The following is a 21,881-nucleotide window of genomic DNA, read 5'->3' as shown; positions in this document are numbered from 1 at the left end:
ATCAACTGGATCCTCAGGCACACGCTCTTGCCAAAGTCATGTGATCACAAGATGATCAGAGGCCATGCAATAAACTTGCTTCACATCTTTGATGTTCCATAGAAGATCAAAGTCATGAGCCTCATAGTGGAAACCATAAAGAGGGTAGCTGCAGATTAGAAGAGGAGTTGTGGGTATGCCCCATAGATTCAGGAGCTGATTAACTCCAAGATGGGCACTGGCACATATCTGCTGGACAAGGAGCACCTGCCCATCTACCTAGAATTTGAGGACAACACTATGTTGATGGATGAAAATGAACCATCTTCTGTGCACGCACAAGGCAAGAAGGAGAAGGCAAAGGCTGCAAGGATGCCAACTACTGAGAAGCATCTCAGTATCTTCTGAAGAGCAAGCAAGATCAGCTTGGCTACTTGATTGCCTCCACTCTGAGGATTGAGAAGGGACTGGCCACCCTGACTCAAAACCAGGAGAGCTTGGAGAGGATCGTGGAGCAGAAATGTGAAGGTAACTGAGATCCAGTCTGTTGTGGAGCAACTCCAGGATGATATGCAGGAGAGGAAGGGCAAGACAACCACTGATGCATTTGCCAGAGTGCCTAGAGCTCAGAGGTCTGCTGCAGTGCCTGTTCCCGACAGCAGAGCCACTTCATCTGCACCAGCTACAGCTTCAGTGCCACCAGCTCCAGCACCTACTCCATCAGCTCCTTCCACATCAACTGAACCCTTCATTCTTGGAGTTATTCGGACACCACCACCTGAAGACCAAGCCTGAGAGACGATTTGGTGCTATGCATTTTCTAGGAACTTTTTGGTAACTTGTTGCCAAAGGGGGAGAAAAATGTATAGATCATAGGCTTCGAGAGAGAGCGTTGCTTTTTATTCTCTCTTGCTTTGGTGGTTGAACTTTATTTGCTTGCTTGAGATACTTTCTATCTGCGTGATACTTGGATGATCATGTGTTTGATCATATGCTACATTAATGCTTGTTGGATGACATTATTCTTTTATCCCTATATGATCATTCACTTTGCTTGGTGATGAGTGCATGTATTTAATTATTATCATTATGAGCGCTCCACCAAGATGTATATGACATGGAAGAGTAACCCATGAGCCTAACTCTCTGTGCATTTCCAGTGCAAAGCAAATCATAAACTATGCACAAATTTAGGGGGCGCTCTTGCTTTTCACATACTTCTCAAAGCGACAATGTTTTTCACTCTTATTATCATTTGTCGAAGCTTTGATCTATATGTTGTCGTCAATTACCTAAACGGGGGAGATTGAAAGTGCAACTATCCCTAGGTGGTTTTGGTAATTCCTAACAACATATAGCTCATTGAGCTAATGCTATTCCAAGATTAATATTTCAGGAAAAGCTCAATGAATGGCATGGCATGGACGAGGAAAGTGGACCCCTCAAAATACTAAGGAAAAAAAGATTGGCTCAAGCTCAAAGCTCAAGACTCTATATTTTATATTTTAGTGATCGAAGATCACATTGAGTCTATAGGAAAAGCCAATACTGTCAAGCAGGGATGAGGTGTTGCTTGATGAGGTTCTTGCTTCATAGTGCTTAGTGATATGCTCCAAAACCCTCAACTACCTTCCCACATCCACATATGACCTAAACCAAAAGTCAAACTCGGCCCCACCGATTCTTTCTATCCGGCGCCACCAAGTTCAGATGTCATTGTCACTGCCACAAACCCTAGGCAATCGGTCTCACAAATAGGGATCTCGTTCACACTGAGATGGGGTTGTAATCTCTCTGTTTCCCTTCGTAACGTTTCGGTCCTACCAAGATGAGCGATCGGTCCCACCGAGATTGCAATGTAAACTCTATGTTTCCCTTTTGTAACATTTCGGTCCCACCGAAATGAGCGATCGGTCCCACCGAGTTTACCTGACCAACTCTCTGGTTAGCTGATTACCAAAATTGGTCCCACTGAGTTTGTGTAATCGGTCACACCGAGATTACGTTCTGCCCTAACCCTAACCATATCGGTCCTACCGAGTTGCATCTCAGTCCCACCGAAAATCCTAACGGTTACTAGGTTTGCTGAATCGGTCCGACCGAGTTTCTCAATTCGGTCTGACCGAGATTGGTAAATTGTGTGTAACGGTTAGTTTTTGTGTGGAGGCTATATATACCCCTCCACCCACTCTTCATTTGTGGAGAGAGCCATCAGAACATACCTACACTCCCAATACACATGTGCTACGTCTTGAGCTTGCGTTGGTTTTCCCCGAAGAGGAAGGGATGATGCAGCAGAGTAGCGTAAGTATTTCCCTCAGTTTTTGAGAACCAAGGTATCAATCCAGTAGGAGCCTACGCTCAAGTCCCTCGTACCTGCACAAAGTGATAGTTACTCGCAACCAACGCAATTAGGGGTTGTCAAGCCCTTCACGGTCAGTTACGAGAGTGAGATCTGATAGATATAATATTTTTGGTATTTTTGATATAAAGACGCAAAGTAAAAAGTAAAGGCAAAGTAAAAAAGCAAAACAATATTAAAGTGATGGAGATTGATATGATGAGAATAGACCCGGGGGCCATAGGTTTCACTAGTGGCTTCTCTCAAGAGCATAAGTATTCTACGGTGGGTGAACAAATTACTGTTGAGCAATTGATATAATTGAGCATGATTATGAGAATATCTAGGCATGATCATGTATATTGGCATCACGTCCGTGACAAGTAGATCGAAACGATTCTGCATCTACTACTATGACTCCACTCATCGACCGCTATCCAGCATGCATCTAGAGTATTAAGTTAAAAACAGAGTAACGCCTTAAGCAAGATGACATGATGTAGAGAGATAAATTCATGCAATATGAAATAAACCCCGTCTTGTTATCCTCAATGGAAATGATACAATACGTGCCTTGCTGCCCCTTCTGTCACTGGGTAAGGACACTGCAAGATCGAACCCAAAGCTAAGAACTTCTCCCATGGCAAGAACTACCAATCTAGTTGGCCAAACCAAACGAATAATTCGAAGAGACTTGCAAATATAACCAATCACACATAAAAGAATTCAGAGAAGATTCAAATATTATTCATAGATAGACTTGATCATAAACCCACAATTCATCGATCTCAACAAACACACCGCAAAAAGAAGATTACATCAAATAGATCTCCAAAAGAGAGGGGGAGAACTTTGTATTGAGATTCAAAGAGAGAGAAGAAGCCATATAGCTATTAACTATGGACCCGAAGGTCTGAGGTAAACTACTCACACTTCATCGGAGGGGCTAGGATGATGTAGAAGCCCTCCGTGATGACGGCCCTCTTCCGACGAAGCTCCGGAACAGGCCCCAAGATGGGATCTCGTGGATACAGAAAGTTGCGGCGGTGGAATTAGGTGTTTGGCTCCTGTTCTGATCGTTTGGGGGTACGTGTGTATATATAGGAGGAAGGAGTACGTCGGTGGAGCACCGAGGGGCTTACGAGGCAGGGGGCGCGCCCTAGGGGGGGCGCGCCCCCCATCCTCGTGACCTCCTCTTTGATCCCTTCCAGTAGGGTCCAAGTATCCTGGATCACGTTCGGTGAGAAAATCACGTTTCCGAAGATTTTATTCCATTTGGACTCTGTTTGATATTCTGTTTATCTGAAACACTGAAATAGGCAAAAAAAACAGCAATTCTGGGCTGGGCCTCCGGTTAATAGGTTAGTCCCAAAAATAATATAAAAGTGGAAAATAAAGCCCAATATAGTCCAAAACAATAGATAATATAGCATGGAGCAATCAAAAATTATAGATACGTTGGAGACGTATCAACATGTTCTGAGAGAGAACCACCTACTCATGTGTTGAGGCCAAGATATTCCATTCCCACCATATGAATCTTGATCTCTAGCCTTCCCCAAGTTGCTTTCCACTCAAATCTTCTTTCCACCAAATCCATATCCTATGTGAGAGAGTTGAGTGTTGGGGAGACTATCATTTGAAGCACAAGAGCAAGGAGTTCATCATCAACACACCATTTGTTACTTCTTGGAGAGTGGTGTCTCCTAGATTGGCTAGGTGTCACTTGGGAGCCTCCGACAAAGATTGTGGACTTGAACCAAGGAGTTTGTAAGGGCAAGGAGATCGCCTACTTCGTGAAGATCTACCGCTAGTGAGGCAAGTCCTTCGTGGGCGATGGCCATGATGGGATAGACAAGGTTGCTTCTTCGTGGAACCTTCGTGGGTGGAGCCCTCCGTGGACTCGCGCAACCGTTACCCTCCGTGGGTTGAAGTCTCCATCAACGTGGATGTATGATAGCACCACCTATCGGAACAACGACAAAAACATCCGTGTCTCCAATTGCGTTTGAATTCTCCAAACCCTTCCCTTTACATTCTTGCAAGTTGCATGCTTTACTTTCCACTGCTCATAGACTCTTTGCATGATTGCTTGAATTGTGTTAAGATTGCTTGACTTGTGCTAAGATAGCTAAAATCTGCCAAAGACTAAAATTGGGAAAAGGATAGATTTTAATTGGTCAAGTAGTCTAATCACCCCCCTCTAGACATACTTTCGATCCTACATACACGAACAAGAAATGAAGCCATACAAGTATAATCATATGCAAGAGGAAAGGCTTCACAAAGGAAGCCCCTAAATAAACGAGGTATTTGAATTTGTGTGTCACAAACAAAGTTTTGACAAGGAGTTTTGTGACAAACAACTTATTGCCAAAAAGTATAATGCTTGGTCGAACCGAACAAAATTTAAAACTGAAAGTTTTTTAGCATGAAAGTGACTTAGCTGGTTAATGTGCTCAGTATTGATGACGCGGTCCAAGCTTACCGCGGGATGAGCTCCCAGCCCCCAAGCCGGTCTCAAGGTGGCAAAGCAAAGAGCTCGACTCTCCGAAGTGGTGACATAGCACGGCCAATGCAGGCCAGCAGTGTGACGCTGAAGTACCCAACGTGGGTTAGTGAAGTGAGGACGAAGCCCACAGTCCAGCCGAGGTGATGTGGTATGTCTGTATGTCGAGGTGACAACACTGCCCGACCCGGATCCTTTACCTGTGCACAGAAAATAGTGCAAGCCGAGATAATAGGAATAATAATAAAAGTTGCATAATTAATAATTTACGCAAAGTGAGTAATAAAAGAAATATGGTCCGTGTGCCGAAAACTCGATGAGGTAGAGCTCTCTCAGTGATGCCGAAGTCCCTGAGGCAACCGAACATGTCGGTATGGCGATTCGACCAACAAGGTAATCACGCGAGCCGATTTATGCCGATTGGGACAACGACGTCGGCTTGCCAAAATGACCACGTGACACAGTCGAAGTTGATCACCTACACACATAAAATAGTGCGGTCCAAAAAGGATAATTGCTTTTTGCAAAAATAAATTATTGAAAGAGATATGGCCTGGCGCCGAAGTCAATGTCGAAGAAGGGCGTCGGCGTGACGCAGTGAAGGCGTGGTAAAGCCTGAATTCATAGGCCGGTCTGAGTTCCGGATGCGGCATTCGCCGAACTTTATATGGAAACTGACCGAACCACCATGCGACCGTTATTAATGCGGCCACCATTTGATAGGCCTGTGTACAAATGATGAATCAAACCGAAGTAATAATGCCTTGGGAAAAATAAACACAAGCAAGAAATAAAAATATTAGGATAAATAGCACCTGGTTTATCTGTTGTAGTGATCTGAAGAAAGGTTACTTCCAAAATTGGGACTTGATCCGCACACCCATTGCCTGATGGGTGATAAAGCGACGACATGACGATGCTGGCAAAGGTGGGCTCACCGAGGCAAAGCCCCTGGTCCAGCTAACGTGATGAAGCTGGTCAGCTGGTGATGGCGAAGTCACCAGAGTATGTTGATGAAGAAATAGCAAAGTCCCCGGTCTAGCCAAGATGACAGAGCGGGTCAGTAAGGACATGTTGCAGCCGCCATGTCAGCTGAGGTGTTGAAGCAGTTCGGTGTGATGGACATCGGCTTGAAAATGCAATAGTGCGGCCATGCCGACGCTGGTTATAACTGGTGACGCGGTCAATGCCGGATTGATGAAGTGACCGAGTGGAGATGTCGGCGCGCCTAACCGGTGCAATCGGTGGGGCGATAGTGTTGGTGATGATTGATCCTTCGCGATGTCGAACTCTTGTTCGGCTTGCCAAGCCGATGATCCGATACGATTAGGCTCGGCTCGATGAAGCGACGATATGTCTAGTGCAGGTCGGTAGACATGGAGCAATATTACTGGACTGGTGTGACACCAGCGCGATGCTGAAGAGTGCCTCAAAGAAGGCTTAAAATTCTATGGGCACGTGTTTAAAAAACGCACAATAGCATAGAAGAAAATTCATTTAAAAAATGTGTTCAATATCACGTTCATAAAGAAACATGAATTCTGGTCGGATCCGTATTCGTGCAGAAAATAGATCCGAAAAGTGATGCACTAATCGGAAGGTTCCCGGAGTTCGGACGGTCGGATCGAGCTGAATTTTGGGGGTGGTAGATATAGGAATTCCGTAGCCGATCAACGAGTGGATCTTCCAAAGGACGTCCGAGCAAGGTGCTGGAGACCACGTCCTAAACTCATCTAGATTCCCGTCCTGATTTGACAGGGCTCCGGTATATCATAGATTGACGGAGATTCCTCCATCGAAACTCGATGAAATTTTGCATGGTTGTTGTAGACTCAATTTCGCACAATTCCACCAAATTAATCGTCAAAGAGATGCTCGAGGAGGTGGTGGCAGTGGATACAAGTTCATTGTTCGGAAAAACAATATGGTCGCCCAAGGGCAATGTTGACGTTGAGCCCCCGAGCTCCATGGATGATTCCTCCATGATCTTGATAGAGATCGGAGTTGATGTTGATGAAGGCCCCCGTCCGAACATGACGATTGGAGATGGAGTGCGGTCCTCGGTTGAGCCAAGGTGACCAGTCGAGACGGCGATGAAGATGCCATCGTCGCAGTTGATCTACGGGTGAGCCATTGATCATTTGCCGATCACATAGCGGAACTCTCAATGAAAGCACCATTGTCGGTGTCAAAACCGGTAGATCTCGGGTAGAGGGTCTCGAACTGTGCGTCTAAGGATCGATGGTAATAGGAGACAGACAGGGGACATGATGTTTACCCAGGTTCGGGCCCTCTTGATGGAGGTAATACCCTACTTCCTGCTTGATTGACTTTGATGAGTATAGGGGTTACAAGAGTTGATCTACCTCGAGATCCTATGTTGTGGTCTAAACCCGACATTAATGATGAGTAATGTCATAATAATCTACTACCTAGCCGGGCCTTGGCTTATATAATGTACTAGGGGCCTAGGATAACAAGAGTCCTAGTTGAATACGCCGGTGGAGAGGAGTCCTTGTCTTGATCACCAAGTCTCGTGGAATCTGCCTCGTGTATACATCGGCTATCCGAACTGGCCCATGAGCATATGGCCATGGGGGTCCTCGGCCCAATCCAACTGATAGGGAGACGATGTGGTGAGTACCCCCTAGTCCAGGACACCGTCAATGGTGCATAAAAGAAAAGTGAAAAATAAACACAAAAGACGTTCCAAGATTTACACATATCACATGAATGAAACGAGAACGAAAACATACCGATACTTGTCGAAGAAAGATGGGATGCCTTCTGGGGCATGCCCAAGCTTAGACGCTTGAGTTTCCTTGAATATTTACTTGGGGTGCCTTAGGCATCCCCAAGCTTAATCTCTTCCCTCTCCTCCTTCTCCTCATATCGAGACCTCCTCGATATTTGATCACTTCATCCACACAAAACTCAATAGAAAGCTCATTAAGAACTGTTAGTATAATAAAGAAAATCACTACTCCAAATACTGTTGCAAACCAATTCATATTTTTTTGCATTGTAGCTACTGTAATATAATTAACTTGGGCATCGATATATTGGAAGGTTATATACGAACACCATAATGGTTCCGAAGTGTTTCAGGCATTTTCCGGAGTACCGGGAGGTTACCGGAACCCCCCGTGGAAGTAATGGGCCTTAATGGGCTTTAGTGGAAAGAAGAGAAGGGCCTCAAGGGTGGCCGCGCGCCCCCAAGGGCTAGTTCGAATTGGACTAGGAGGGGGCGGCACCCCCCCCTCTTTCCTTCTCCCTCTTCCTCCTTCCCTCCTTCTCCTAATTGGAATAGGAAAGGAGGGGGGAATCCTACTTGGACCGGGTGTCCAAGTAGAACTCCCCCCTTTGGCGCGCCCCCTCTAGGGTCGACCTCCTCTTCCCACTCCTTTATATACGTGGGAGGGGGGCACCCCGAAGGCACACCAAGTCTTCTCTTATCCTTGTGCGGTGCCCCCCTCCACAATTACACACCTCAGTCATATCGTTGTAGTGCTTAGGCGAAGCCCTGCGCCGGTAACTTCATCATCACCGTTAACACGCCGTCGTGCTGACGAAACTCTCCCTCGTCCTTAACTGGATCAAGAGCTTGAGGGAAGTCATCGAGCTGAACGTGTGCTGAACAAGGAGGTGTCGTGCATTCGGTGCTAAGGATCGGTTGGACCACGAAGAGGTTCGACTACATCAACCGCGTTACTAGACGCTTCCACTTTGGGTCTACGAGGGTATGTGGACACACTCTCCCCTCTTGTTGCTATGCATCTGCAAGATAGATCTTGCGTGATCGTAGGAAATTGTTTCAAATACTGCATTCCCCATCAGGTGGCTAGGCCCTATTTATGGTGGCCTTGGTCCTCTTATCAAAATGAAGGCGGGAAGGGATCCCACAACGGCCAAATTCGAAGGGTGACAACTAGTACATCTTATCCTGACAAAAGGTAGTCTTTGCCTACAAAGCTTCAGGTCGTGACGCCGTGGTGGGCTCGGCGATGACCTCCGTCCTTCCATCCTGGTGGTCTTGGTCTTCTAGCACAGGAATGGAAACCTTTAGTTGATTCCTTGGGACTCCGCGCCTAAGCTTGCCTCTTTAGCACCAAACAGGAAACAGTTGTACTGCGCCCGCCTGGCCTTGGTCGTCACGGCTCGCGTCATCCGAACCTCGCGAGGTGAGGGCTTGCATGGGAATCTTTCCTTCTCCCTCTTCCTCCTTCCCTCCTTCTCCTAGTTGGAATAGGAAAGGAGGGGGGAATCCTACTTGGACCGGGTGTCCAAGTAGAACTCCCCCCTTTGGCGCGCCCCCTCTAGGGTCGACCTCCTCTTCCCACTCCTTTATATACGTGGGAGGGGGGCACCCCGAAGGCACACCAAGTCTTCTCTTATCCTTGTGCGGTGCCCCCCTCCACAATTACACACCTCAGTCATATCGTTGTAGTGCTTAGGCGAAGCCCTACGCCGGTAACTTCATCATCACCGTTGACACGCCGTCGTGCTGACGAAACTCTCCCTCGTCCTTAACTGGATCAAGAGCTTGAGGGAAGTCATCGAGCTGAACGTGTGCTGAACAAGGAGGTGTCGTGCATTCGGTGCTAAGGATCGGTTGGATCGCGAAGAGGTTCGACTACATCAACCGCGTTACTAGACGCTTCCACTTTGGGTCTACGAGGGTATGTGGACACACTCTCCCCTCTTGTTGCTATGCATCTGCAAGATAGATCTTGCGTGATCGTAGGAAATTGTTTCAAATACTGCATTCCCCATCAGGTGGCTAGGCCCTATTTATGGTGGCCTTGGTCCTCTTATCAAAATGAAGGCGGGAAGGGATCCCACAACGGCCAAATTCGAAGGGTGACAACTAGTACATCTTATCCTGACAAAAGGTAGTCTTTGCCTACAAAGCTTCAGGTCGTGACGCCGTGGTGGGCTCGGCGATGACCTCCGTCCTGCCATCCTGGTGGTCTTGGTCTTCTAGCACAGGAATGGAAACCTTTAGTTGATTCCTTGGGACTCCGCGCCTAAGCTTGCCTCTTTAGCACCAAACAGGAAACAGTTGTACTGTGCCCGCCTAGCCTTGGTTGTCACGGCTCGCGTCATCCGAACCTCGCGAGGTGAGGGCTTGCATGGGAATCTCTGCTCCTCAGGAGCCAACCTGAGGAGGCCGCTCCTTCTGGAGGTCTTGGCATCGTCCTCCTCGCGAGGGTCTTGCATTGTTGGTGCTAAAGATCGGCCGTTTCAGGCCGTCGATGGGGCCACATTGCGGGCCTCGGTCAGGCAAGTCTAGGCACCCTGGTTCCCGAAGCGCTGACAGAAGTAAAGTGAGGGAGGGAGGAGGTGGGAGCTAGGGAAAGTCAAGGAAGAGAGGATGGGGGAGGGGGTGGGGGAGGAGGAAAAAGGTGGTATGGCAGCGGTTTAGCAATAGCGCTGGGCGCAAAACGCGTTGCTGCTAAATAGATAGCAGTAGCGCGCTTCCGGCAGAGGCGCTACTACTAAGCGAGGCCCGCCATGTGGCCAAGTTCAAAATTAGCAGCAGTGACATGCAAAAAAATCATGCTCTACTATTACATTATCAGTAGCGCGGTTTGAGTGGGCGCGCTACTACTAAACCTACCGTGGCGGGAATGGTCGGTCAATTTTAGTAGTAGCGTCTTTCCACCGAGCCGCACTACTGCTAAGTTGGTAGCACTAGCACCTGTTCATGGCCCACGCGACTGCTAATTAGAAGTAGCGCCCCTTCTTCCACGAGGTAAGGCATAGCTGACCGCCACCTTCAATGTTATGTTCATGCATTTCGCAATTAGCTCACAATGTTCCCTCTCCATGATATCATCCACAGGGTAGCGAGGAGCCATGATACCAGGACGAACAAGCTCCGTGGAAGGCACACCACTTTTCCGCTGAGATGGTGGGGTAGCTTCATGGGAAGTATGGAATAAAGCATCTTTGTGCTCCTGAGATGGAGGGCCGATAGCCCGCTGACTGGGAAGTGCCTCTATTTTCTTCTCCTACAATGCTAATCTTTCTTCTACCTTTTGCATCCGATCTGCTTCCTCTTTCTTCTTTCTCCCTTAGGATTCTATAACCACTGTTGTCGGGAAATCCATGCTTACACGGAACGGAGCCTGATGTGCCTCGTGTTCGTCCAGGGTGTTCAGGGTTCCCGAGGGCGCGTGACAAATTGTCCTTCTCTCTGTCAGGATGGAGTTCTCTTCCTGCATGGCATGGATTGCTTCCTGAAACTTTTTGGCGGGTGTTGCAAGTTGAGGTTTCGTAAAAACACACTTCCTTGTTTCTGGGTGCAAAGTTCCCCCATGCCCGAAGAACCAAGTCCTTGCCCGTTCGGGCCAGGCCAATGTCTCTGGTTCTATCCCTTTAGCAAGAAGGTTGTTCTCAGCTTTGTTCCATGAAGTCCGCGCAACCTTGTAGCCACCTGACCCCGTAACATGCTGATATAGCTTCTTCGCAGCATTTCACTTATTTATCTGTGACCTTTTCTTAGCTTTTTCCGATGTCTTGTATGTCACAAATGCAGGCCAATGATCTTTAATCTTCTCATATTGACCGGTGAATTCTGGAGTCTCCTCTTTCCTGAAAAATTGTTCGCTCAATCTTTTCTTCCAGTTCTTGAATTGTTCTGCCATCTTCTTAAGAGCCCACGCCTTGACTTTTTGCTCTATAACTAGGTTATTTGGATCCTCCTCTAGCGGTAGGCTAAAATGTGTCATGAGCGAGTTCCAAAGCTCATCTTTGCATCTATCGTCGACATAAGAAACTCCATCGTCCTTCTTCTTATTCCATTCTTGGATGCTGATCAGGATGCTGTCCCTAACAACAACTCCACACTAATGTATAATCGGTCTTGAGTCCTCTTGGGAAGAGTCAATTTTCCATATGGAGTGACTTCTTCGATCGTGAACCTTTCACTCTCGCCCAACCTTTTCTTCCGGACTCGTCTCCTTATAGATGTTTGGCTTGATCCGAAGGGCTAAAAGAAGAAAGAAGCGTTAATATATGTACATACAAAACAAATAATGCATCTAGTCATTAGAGGCTTAATTAATAAATATATATATACCTCGCCGGACTTTGCAACAGTTATGGCGGAGCGGTCATCTCCTCCCTCCATTCGATCACCGGAGTCGTTACCATCTCTTCCCTCACCATCGGTGTCATTGAGAAACTATGAGGTGATATCATCACCTCCGCCGTGGATTATATCCCCCAACATCTCTTCTTGTTCTAAGTCTCTATCGTGCTCCATAATTTCTATAAATATTACCACATGTCAATATACGACCATGAGAGATAAGCTATTTTTCAGACTTAATGAAATCTGGGCATCAAAGTACACATTACATAGACCAAATCAGAGTATACATTACATAGACCAAATCACAACAAGTAATCATCTGCATTTGAGAAATGGATTAGTGCCAAACATCATGCAAAGTTGACAAGTTTTATAACGGTCAGTTTCAGACTTAGCAGTCTTTCAGCAAGTGTAAAACAAAGTTTATTCATTAAATACCAACATCAAATAGACATTAAAATGCACCAACCACATGTATAAAGTTTATTCATGTCCATCGTCGGGGATGACTCCTCCGGCGATCGTCGGGGCCTCCTCCAGCGATCGTCGAGGACTCCTCCCCCCTCATGTCGAAGTTATACCGAAGTTACCGGGGTTATGTTTTGACGACCCCCCTCACGTCAAAGTTAATGAACAACATGAAAATTTCGAAGTCAATAAACAACTCTGAAACTTTTTACATGTACTCCTAGAACAAGAAAATTTCTAAGTGATTGCTAAACTTTTATGCTTCGTTTATATGAAGATAAATTATCCAATATAACTATGTTCGCAATATGAGGCATTGGACATTATCTAGAATCATATCTAATGAGTCATCCTATCTTTCGAGAGAGAATACTATGCGAACCTTCCATCTCATGCATGCGTGACGTGCAAATCATGTTTTCATATGCCTCAAAATCAGAGTTATCGGGGTTATGTTTTGACGACCCCCCTCATGTCAAAAGTTACGACGATATTTATACAAGATGAATACAAGATTTATAAGCAAGATGAATACAAAATGAATACAATATTCATACACAAGATGTATGCAAGATGAATACACAACTCAATAAATGAACCAGCCATAATCCTATGAACAAAACACAACATACAACAAATGGACACATTTTGTCAAACACCGGAGGGACAATCAGGGACCAACTCCACGGAGATGCAACACCACAACCTGTAATTCCATCGAGTGAATTTTTTAGGGAAACCCAAGTATGCCGCTAGATAAAATGGAAGATTTTAGTTGAAATGGACCTAAAGATCATGGCAAACGGATGCACGAAACTCAAATGGTGATCAAAGCAATATGCATTGCAAATCTGTCCATTATAGCTAGATACCAATTTAAAAGCAAGATTTGAACATGCTATAGAATTTCTACAAGGCAACAAATGGCATGACATGAATGTGCATGTAACACATGGCAAAACATGCTTACGGAACTAATTCAAATGACACCTAGATCAATGGCAATCACCATGACAAGTTGACAAGTATTAATAGATTTTCAGACTTGGTGATATTTACATAGTGGTAGAAAACAAATTCATGATGCAACCTTTGAGGCAAGTAAAATATATGCTACAACAGTTTTTCATGGCAACAAAGAGCATGACAAGCATGTACTAGTTACGCTCAACAAAACGCCCTTACTGATCATGATCTGAAGATACACAGATTTTTTGCAAACCTCAAGGAAAAATGCAAAGTATTAATACTGCCAGTTTCAGACTTGGAGAAAAATAGCATGGCACTTCAAACTAGGTCACACATAAAGCATTGACACTTCAAACTAGCTATCACATTGAGTATATGTATCTAAAAACCTAGTAAAACTACACAAAAAAATAAAAAATTGAGCATTTCTCTGAGATCTACACGATAGTAGTGTTTGCATCCATAGTAGAATTAATTGGCTTGTTCATCCATGTAAAAAAGGTAAAATTTCCATGGAAAAAAGAAGTATATTTGTCACCAAAATAGAACACTTGCCATGGCAAAAAAACATTTTTTTATGAAGTCTAAAAGTCATTAAAATTTTGCCACCCATGGGAAATTTCTTTCTTTTAGATACATAGTTCTACCATGGCAAATTCACACACCTTTTTTAGATAAAAATTACTAAAATTTTCCATAATACTTCTACATGGCAAAAATTGTTCTCCCTAAGCCAAAAACTTGACAAAAATGTTCTCCCTAAGCAAAAATTGTTCTCCCGTGGGGACGCGGGGCCGGCGACAGGGCGGCTACGGGGGCGCGCCTCACGGGCATGGGGTGCGGAAGGTGAGTGTGAGAGGTGAGGGGTTAGGTCGCGCGGGTGGCGGCCATGAGCTCGTTGGGAGCTCAGGCGCAGGGGGCCAACAGCCACTGCGAGGGATTGAGGCAGGAAACGTAGGGGAAAAGAGCGGTGCTCGCCAAGGAGCACATGAAGGCTTATTGAGGGACTAGTAGCAGCAGATGGCAGCGGGATCGACGGAGAACGGCTGCGGCCAAAGGAGGAAGCGCGCTCAATCTTGTCGTTGCAGGAGCTCAAACTGGTCCTCGTATTCGAAGTAGCGGAGCTTGACGGGGAGGCCTGACGACAAGGACGAGTGGGCTCGGAGGTGACGGCGAACTCCGGCAGCCTGGCGGCTTCATGGGGTGTAGTTCGGCGTTGGGGAGATTGGAGAGGAAGATATGGGGGAGTGGAGAGATGCGCGGTTTATATACATAGAGCTTTAGTCCTGGATGGTGGCTCGGAACGGGACTAAAGGGGGGGCCTTTAGTCCTGGATGGTGGCTCGGAACGGGACTAAAGGGGGCCTTTAGTCCTGGTTGGAGCCACCAACCGAGACTAAATCTGTTTTTCCTATTGGCTTTAGACCCTTTTTAGGATATTTTAGTTTTAGTTTTATTTTAAATAGATTCGAAAACAGTAGCATACATGCCTAATTTTCATTTAATTCTTTTTGCTATTAAAGTTTTTAACAAAAAATATTTGATGAAAATTTTATTTGGATAAATTTTATGCAATTCTAAGTTAATATTATTTTCATGATAACTAGAGTTCTATAAAAGCTTTTTACTTGATTCTTTTTGCTACTGAAGAATATTATAAAATACTTTTTGTTAACCTAATATTGTTATATCTTCTTTTTTGCATTCCATTGGAGCAATTCCAGTGCGGTACCGAGCTTTCTATTGCCATCTTCGCTATTTGGGTACAACCCTTTTTCGTGATCCTCTAACATGCGATCGAACTTCAACTTATGCCTTTCACTTTCGCATTCTCTCTGTGCATCAACAATGAACCGGTGAAGATCATCATCGGGCACATCTGGTGCCTCTTGATCTTCAGGTTCCCCCATTGCAGTATCACCGTATTCAGGGAACATAGGATAGTTGTCATCATCCTCTTCTTCTTTGTTGTCTTCCATCATAACCCCTCTTTCTCCATGCTTGGTCTAAACATTATAGCGTGGCATGAAACCCTTCTCAACCAGGTGGAAGTGAAGGGTTTTCGAGGAAGAGTAATCCTTCGTATTCCCACGGATAGTACATGGACAATACATAAAACAATTCTGCTTGTTTTCCTCAGCCAGATGGAGAAAATTATGCAGGCCCGCGATCTACTCGGAGGTGCGTCGTTCATGGTACATCCATTGCCGGTTCATCTGCATGCATTATATAATTAAGTATATCAAAAACCATAACGGAACATCATGTATAGAGAAATGACCAAGTTAATACAAATTCATCATGACATTAAAACCAAAGTACAGTAGTGATCAAATATTATTACCGAAAAAATGAATACATAAAGTTCATACATAGTTCTCATAGAACAACATACAACTCTCTAGGGCATCTAATTCAAACATACATAGAAACTAACCTACAACTATGTAAAACATTTAAATGCAACAACAAATGCGATCAAAATCACAACTAAGTTAACAATTGATCCAACAACATAATGATGCCAAGCCTCATTATCAATGGCATATTTTCTAATCTTTCTAATTTTCAAGTGCATTGCACCCATCTGGATCTTGTATAGATCGATGACAGTGAGGACGGGGACAGAGACGGGACGGCACCCTGCACATGTGCAATCTTTAAGAAGTTATTTTGAGCTCAAATTGTGAATCAAAATCAAATAAACTCCCACATACAGTCCTACACAAAAACCCACAGACCATTCTACTTCTAGAGCATTTGAAATGAGTTAAACTAGCAGTGAGAGATGAAAGGATGAAGTTGCTAACCTTTAGAAAACATGGATAGTTGGTGCACCACCAAACCTAGACAAATTTTGGGGAAAATGGAGCTTGGAGGTCGAGCTTGGAGAGGAGCTTAAGTGTGGCTCGGGCATTTCATCGAACACCTCATGTGCATACATGGTGAGAACACAGTAGCACACACCCCCGACACGCCGGCTGACCAAAAAATAGAGGAGAGGGTGAGCAAGGGTGAGCATATATATAGGCATATTTTTTGTCCCGGTTGGTGTCTTGAACCAGGACTGAAGACAGGCCTATAGTCCTTGTTCCAGACACCAACCGGGACTAAAGAGGTTCCACCAGGAGCGAGGCCCTTTAGTCCTGGTTGGTTTATGGAACTAGGACTAAAGGTCCAAGCCGAACCGGGACTGATGCCTGCCGAGTCCCGGCCGGCGTCCTAGCCACTCGAACCGGGACTGATGCTCCCATTAGTCCCGGTTCGTAACATGACTAGGACTGTTGCTCTGATCTAGCCAAAACCGAAGCCATGTTTTCTACTAGTGGTGGACAACCTTCCTCGGTTTCCATGCCAAACGACCGTTCATGCGAGCGTGTGCGGTCGCGTGAACACCGTCGTTGGCTCTGGTGGCCTTCTGACGCCTCCTGTAACTTATTTCTTCTGCATTTTCCTTCCTTTCCTTTCTCCCACATGATTTCTTCTCTTTTTATCCCATTTCCCGTGGAAAAAAATTCAAAAGAGAGGATTTGTGGAATCCTTTGCATTCAGTAGTCATTATTGGCAATATCCGAGCGAATATCTCTCTTTTAATGAAATAATCCGGTTTTAACAAGGCTTGAAATGAGTGTAAAAATATCAGTCATCATCTATGTTTTGCTGAACCTACAAAGTCAAGTTTAAGGTAATCACGATCAGCTGAGTGTTAGTGGGACAAAATATTGAGAATGTATTTGTGGAATTGTATCATTAATATTCGAAATAGTTTCGAGAGGAACCGGAAGCGTTCCAGGGTCACCAGAAGGGTTTCGGGATTTATCGGGCAATACCGGGTATTACCGATAAATAATATATAGGTGGAAAATGTTTCTGGAGATGTTAAATTAATAATAAAAGGCTCTAATAATAGTTATGTGGTTTTATATTTATTTAAATATCAACGAGTCTTAAAAGGCCTACTGATGGAACACTACTTGGGCCACTTAGGCCCAAGTGGAGGTGGTGCCCTCCTTTCCACTTGGGTAAGGGGAGGATGAATTGGAGGGGACTCCCCCTCCTCTTGGCCGGACAAGGAGGGCAGTCATTTCCCTCCTCATGGCATCCCTCCCTCTCCCCTCCAACCTATATATACTAGAGGTTTTTGCCCCTTTTGAATACACAAGTTTGGGAGCCTCCTCTAGTTCTATTTATAGTTGGTCCTAGTTAATCAATTAGAGCTTGACCTAGATCCTATAATCCTCATAATTAGAAGCCCAGTGTGGTACTAATCTCCTCCCTCTAATTTTCTAGCGACAATTAGCTCTGGTTGGCGAAGCGCTGCCGGATCATGATGGTCGTACACTTGCAACTCGTAGACCCTATTTTGGTCTTCCGGACTATTCATGGGTGGTTTGCAGAATCGTTCATCTATGGTTCGAGTATACCACCCATTGCTGCATCTTGGCCTCCTCTCTAGAAGTAGCTCTCTCGGTACTCGTCTCCTTGATAAGCAGTGCTTGAACATGAGGGTCCCGCACAATTGAACTTAGTATCGACGAAGTATGCGACGTGGAGTCCATGTTTTCTCCACCGCCATGTCCGGCCCCTTGTCCGCCGCCATTATCGATCATCTCTTTGTCTTGCCCCATGTCATCATTGCCTACCCCGTCGGCGTCCTCAACAGCATCATCCTCATATTCAATTATCCACCGAGTATAGCCATCCATGAAACTAGTCATGAGCAGGTGTGCCATCACACGACCATCATCATAGGGGTCGAGCCAAACTCCTCCTTTGCATCTTCGACACAAACATAAAATCTCTGTCAGGTTATTTTCTTTCATGTCCTGCACCGTCGACCACAACCACCTATCCACCATCGTTCCACTGACCATCATGGATGCATGCATGATAATAATAAACAAATTGATTATAAAAATTCATGCATGCATCAGAGTCATAGAAAAATTCGGCATGACCTTCCCTAAAATTAGGACATATAGAGTTTGCCTGGAATTCGTCGAAACGGAAATAAATCAACATTTCGGCAAAACATAGGCAACTGACAAGCACAATTCGATGTCAACTCATGCCACACACACAATTTCCATCATATCGCCCGATTATGTCATATCGCACACATACACATATTTCCATTCTTGCAAAAGCATAAATTTTTAATCACCTATCTCGAGATCGAGCACAGTGATGATGATATGTCGATAGGTGTCGCCACACACACCTATGGAATGATCAAAAGTGGACAAAGCTCTTCTTGACAAGGCTAGATCTAGTTAGGGAGGTACATAGGTCAATTCACTAAATGCTAGATCTACCTAGCTAGCTAGTTTGGGAGGAGACAAGTTCAACTTGTGGAGGGGGAAGGAAAAAGAGAAAGCAGATGCATTAATGGAGGTGGTGTAGTTAGCTAGGAGTAATAAAGAGAGAGAAAGATAGGTAGAAGAAGGAGAGTAATGGGGGAGAAGTAGTGAGGAAGAAGCTGTCAGATTCGGGGCTCCGTAGACCCTAGATATATTAGAACTCTAGGGTGCGTGCAAAGAACTCAACATCCCCAGTAAGCCAATTTGTGGCTCTCATGGCCTAGCTCGATGAACTGGAAGGAAATAGGATAAGGCAGTTTACCCAGGTTCGAGTCACCTTGCAGTGTAAAACCCTACTCCTGCTTTGTGGTGGATTAGCCTCGAGGTGGGCAGAGGATGAACTAGTACAGTGGGAGAACAACCTTAGGAGGTGTGTTCTTGTGTTCGAGTGAGCTGGTGAGGTGAGGACGGACTGGATCCGGATCCTCTCCTATGGTGGTGATGAAGGAAATATGTCCTAGAGGCAATAATAAAGTTTTTATTTATATTTCCTTATATCATGATAAATTTTTATTATTCATGCTAGAACTGTATTAACCGGAAACTTAGTACATGTGTGGATACATAGTCAAATACAGTGTCCCTAGTATGCCTCTACTTTACTAGCTCGTTAATCAAAGATGGTTAAGTTTCCTGCCCATAGACATGTGTTGTCATTTGATGAACGGGATCACATCATTAGTGAATGATGTGATGGACAAGACCCATCTGTTAGCATAGCATAATGATCGTTTAGTTTTAGTGCTATTGCTTTCTTCATGACTTATACATGTTCCTCTAACTATGAGATTATGCAACTCCCGAATACCAAAAGAATACCTTGTGTGTTATCAAATGTCACAACGTAAATGGGTGATTATGAAGATGCTCTACAAGTGTCTCCGATGGTGTTTGTTGAGTTGGCATAGATCAAGATTAGGATTTGCCACTCCGTGTATCGGAGAGGTATCTCTGGGCCCTCTCGGTAATGCACATCATTATGAGCCTTGCATGCAATGTGACTAATAAGTTAGTTACGGGATGATGCATTACGGAACGAGTAAAGAGACTTGTCGGTAACGAGATTGAACTAGGTATGATGATACCAACGATCGAATCTCGGTCAAGTAACATACCGATGACAAAGGGAACAACGTATGTTGTTATGCGGTTTGACCGATAAAGAACTCCATAGAATATGTAAGAGCCAATATGAGCATCCAGGTTCTGCTATTGGTTATTTACCGGAGATTTGTCTCGGTCATGTCTACATAGTTCTTGAACCCGTTGGGTCCGCGCGCTTAATGTTCGATGATGATTTGTATTATGTGTTATGTGATTTGATGACCGAAGATTGTTCGGAGTCCCAGATCAGATCACGGACAAGACGAGGAGTCTCGAAATGGTCGACAGGTAAAGATCGATATATTGGAAGGTTATATTCAGACATCGGAATGGTTCCGAAGTGTTTCAGGCATTTTCCGGAGTACTGGGAGGTTACCGGAACCCCCCGGGGAAGTAATGGGCCCTAATGGATTTAGTGGAAAGAAGATAAGGGTCTCAAGGGTGGCCACGCGCCCCCCAAGGGCTAGTCCGAATTGGACTAGGAGGGGCGGATCCCCCTCTCTTTCCTTCCCCCGTCTTCCTCCTTCCCTCCTTCTCCTAGTTGGAATAGGAAAGGAGGGGGATCCTACTTGGACCGGGTGTCCAAGTAGAACTCCCCCATTTTGCACGCCCCCTCTAGGGCCGACCTCCTCTTCCCCCCTCCTTTATATACATGGGAGGGGGGCACCCCGAAGGCACACCAAGTCTTCTCTTAGCAGTGTGCGGTGCCCCCCTCCACAATTACACACCTCGGTCATATCGTTGTAGTGCTTAGGCGAAGCCCTGCGCCGATAACTTCATCATCACCGTTAACACGCCATCGTGCTGACGTAACTCTCCCTCGTCCTCAACTGGATCAAGAGCTTGAGGGACGTCATCAAGCTGAACGTGTGCTGAACACGGAGGTGCCGTACATTCGGTGCTAAGGATCGGTTGGATCGTAGAGACGTTCGACTACATCAACCGTGTTACTAAACGCTTCCGCTTTCGGTCTACGAGGGTACGTGGACACACTCTCCCGTCTCGTTGCTATGCATCTGCAAGATAGATCTTGCGTGATCGTAGGAAATTTTTTAAAATACTACGTTCCCCATCAAGTGGCTAGGCCCTATTTATGGTGGCCTTGGTCCTCTTATCAAAATGAAGGCGGGAAGGGATCCCACAACGGCCAAATTCGAAGGGTGACTGAGGGAGTCCTGGATTAGGGGATCTCCGGAAAGCCGGACTATATCCTTTGGCCGGACTATTGGACTGTGAAGATACAAGATTGAAGACTTCGTCCCGTGTCCGGATGGGACTCTCCTTGGCGTGGAAGGCAAGCTTGGCAATACGGATATGTAGATCTCCTCCCTTGTAAACGACTTTGTGTAACCCTAGCCCCCTCCGTGTCTATATAAACCGGTTTAGTCCGTAGGACAACAGACAATCATACCATAGGCTAGCTTCTAGGGTTTAGCCTCTACGGTCTCGTGGTAGATCAACTCTTGTAATACTCATATCATCAATATCAATCAAGCAGGACGTAGGGTATTACCTCCATCAAGAGGGCCCGAACCTGGGTAAACATCGTGTCCCCTACCTCCTGTTACCATCCGCCTTAGACACACAGTTCGGGACCCCCTACCCGAGATCCGCCGGTTTTGACACCGACACTGGTGCTTTCATTGAGACTTCCACTGTGTCGTCATCATAGGGAAGGATGGCTCGTCTCGTTGTCAAGGACAACATCACCTCTGGGGGAGCCTTGGCTGTAGGCCAGACTCACCGACTAGGCGGCTTCGTCATGACCGCCCGCTCGGCCGCTGCGCCGACGATGACTTCTCGGGTCATCGAAAATAGCCTCCACATCGGCTCGAAATTCACCGAGCAGATGGATCCAATGGAGCTCTCCTCTTTGAACAAGCTCTTGGATCGCATCGCCACTCTGGGAGACGCTACGGACTACGATCGGATTGGGCTTAAACCCGACCAAAGGGAAATTAACTCTCCGCTGGTCACCCATCAGATAGTGGTGGTGGAGGAGCAATGCGGCGATTCTCCCTCTATCCTGAGGATGAACTATGTATGGATTCCC

The sequence above is a fragment of the Triticum urartu genome, chromosome 1 (assembly GCF_003073215.2).
Source record: "Triticum urartu cultivar G1812 chromosome 1, Tu2.1, whole genome shotgun sequence".
Classification (NCBI taxonomy): domain Eukaryota; kingdom Viridiplantae; phylum Streptophyta; class Magnoliopsida; order Poales; family Poaceae; genus Triticum; species Triticum urartu.
The sequence above is the reverse complement of the archived record's forward strand: the minus strand, read 5'-3'. Positions refer to the sequence as shown.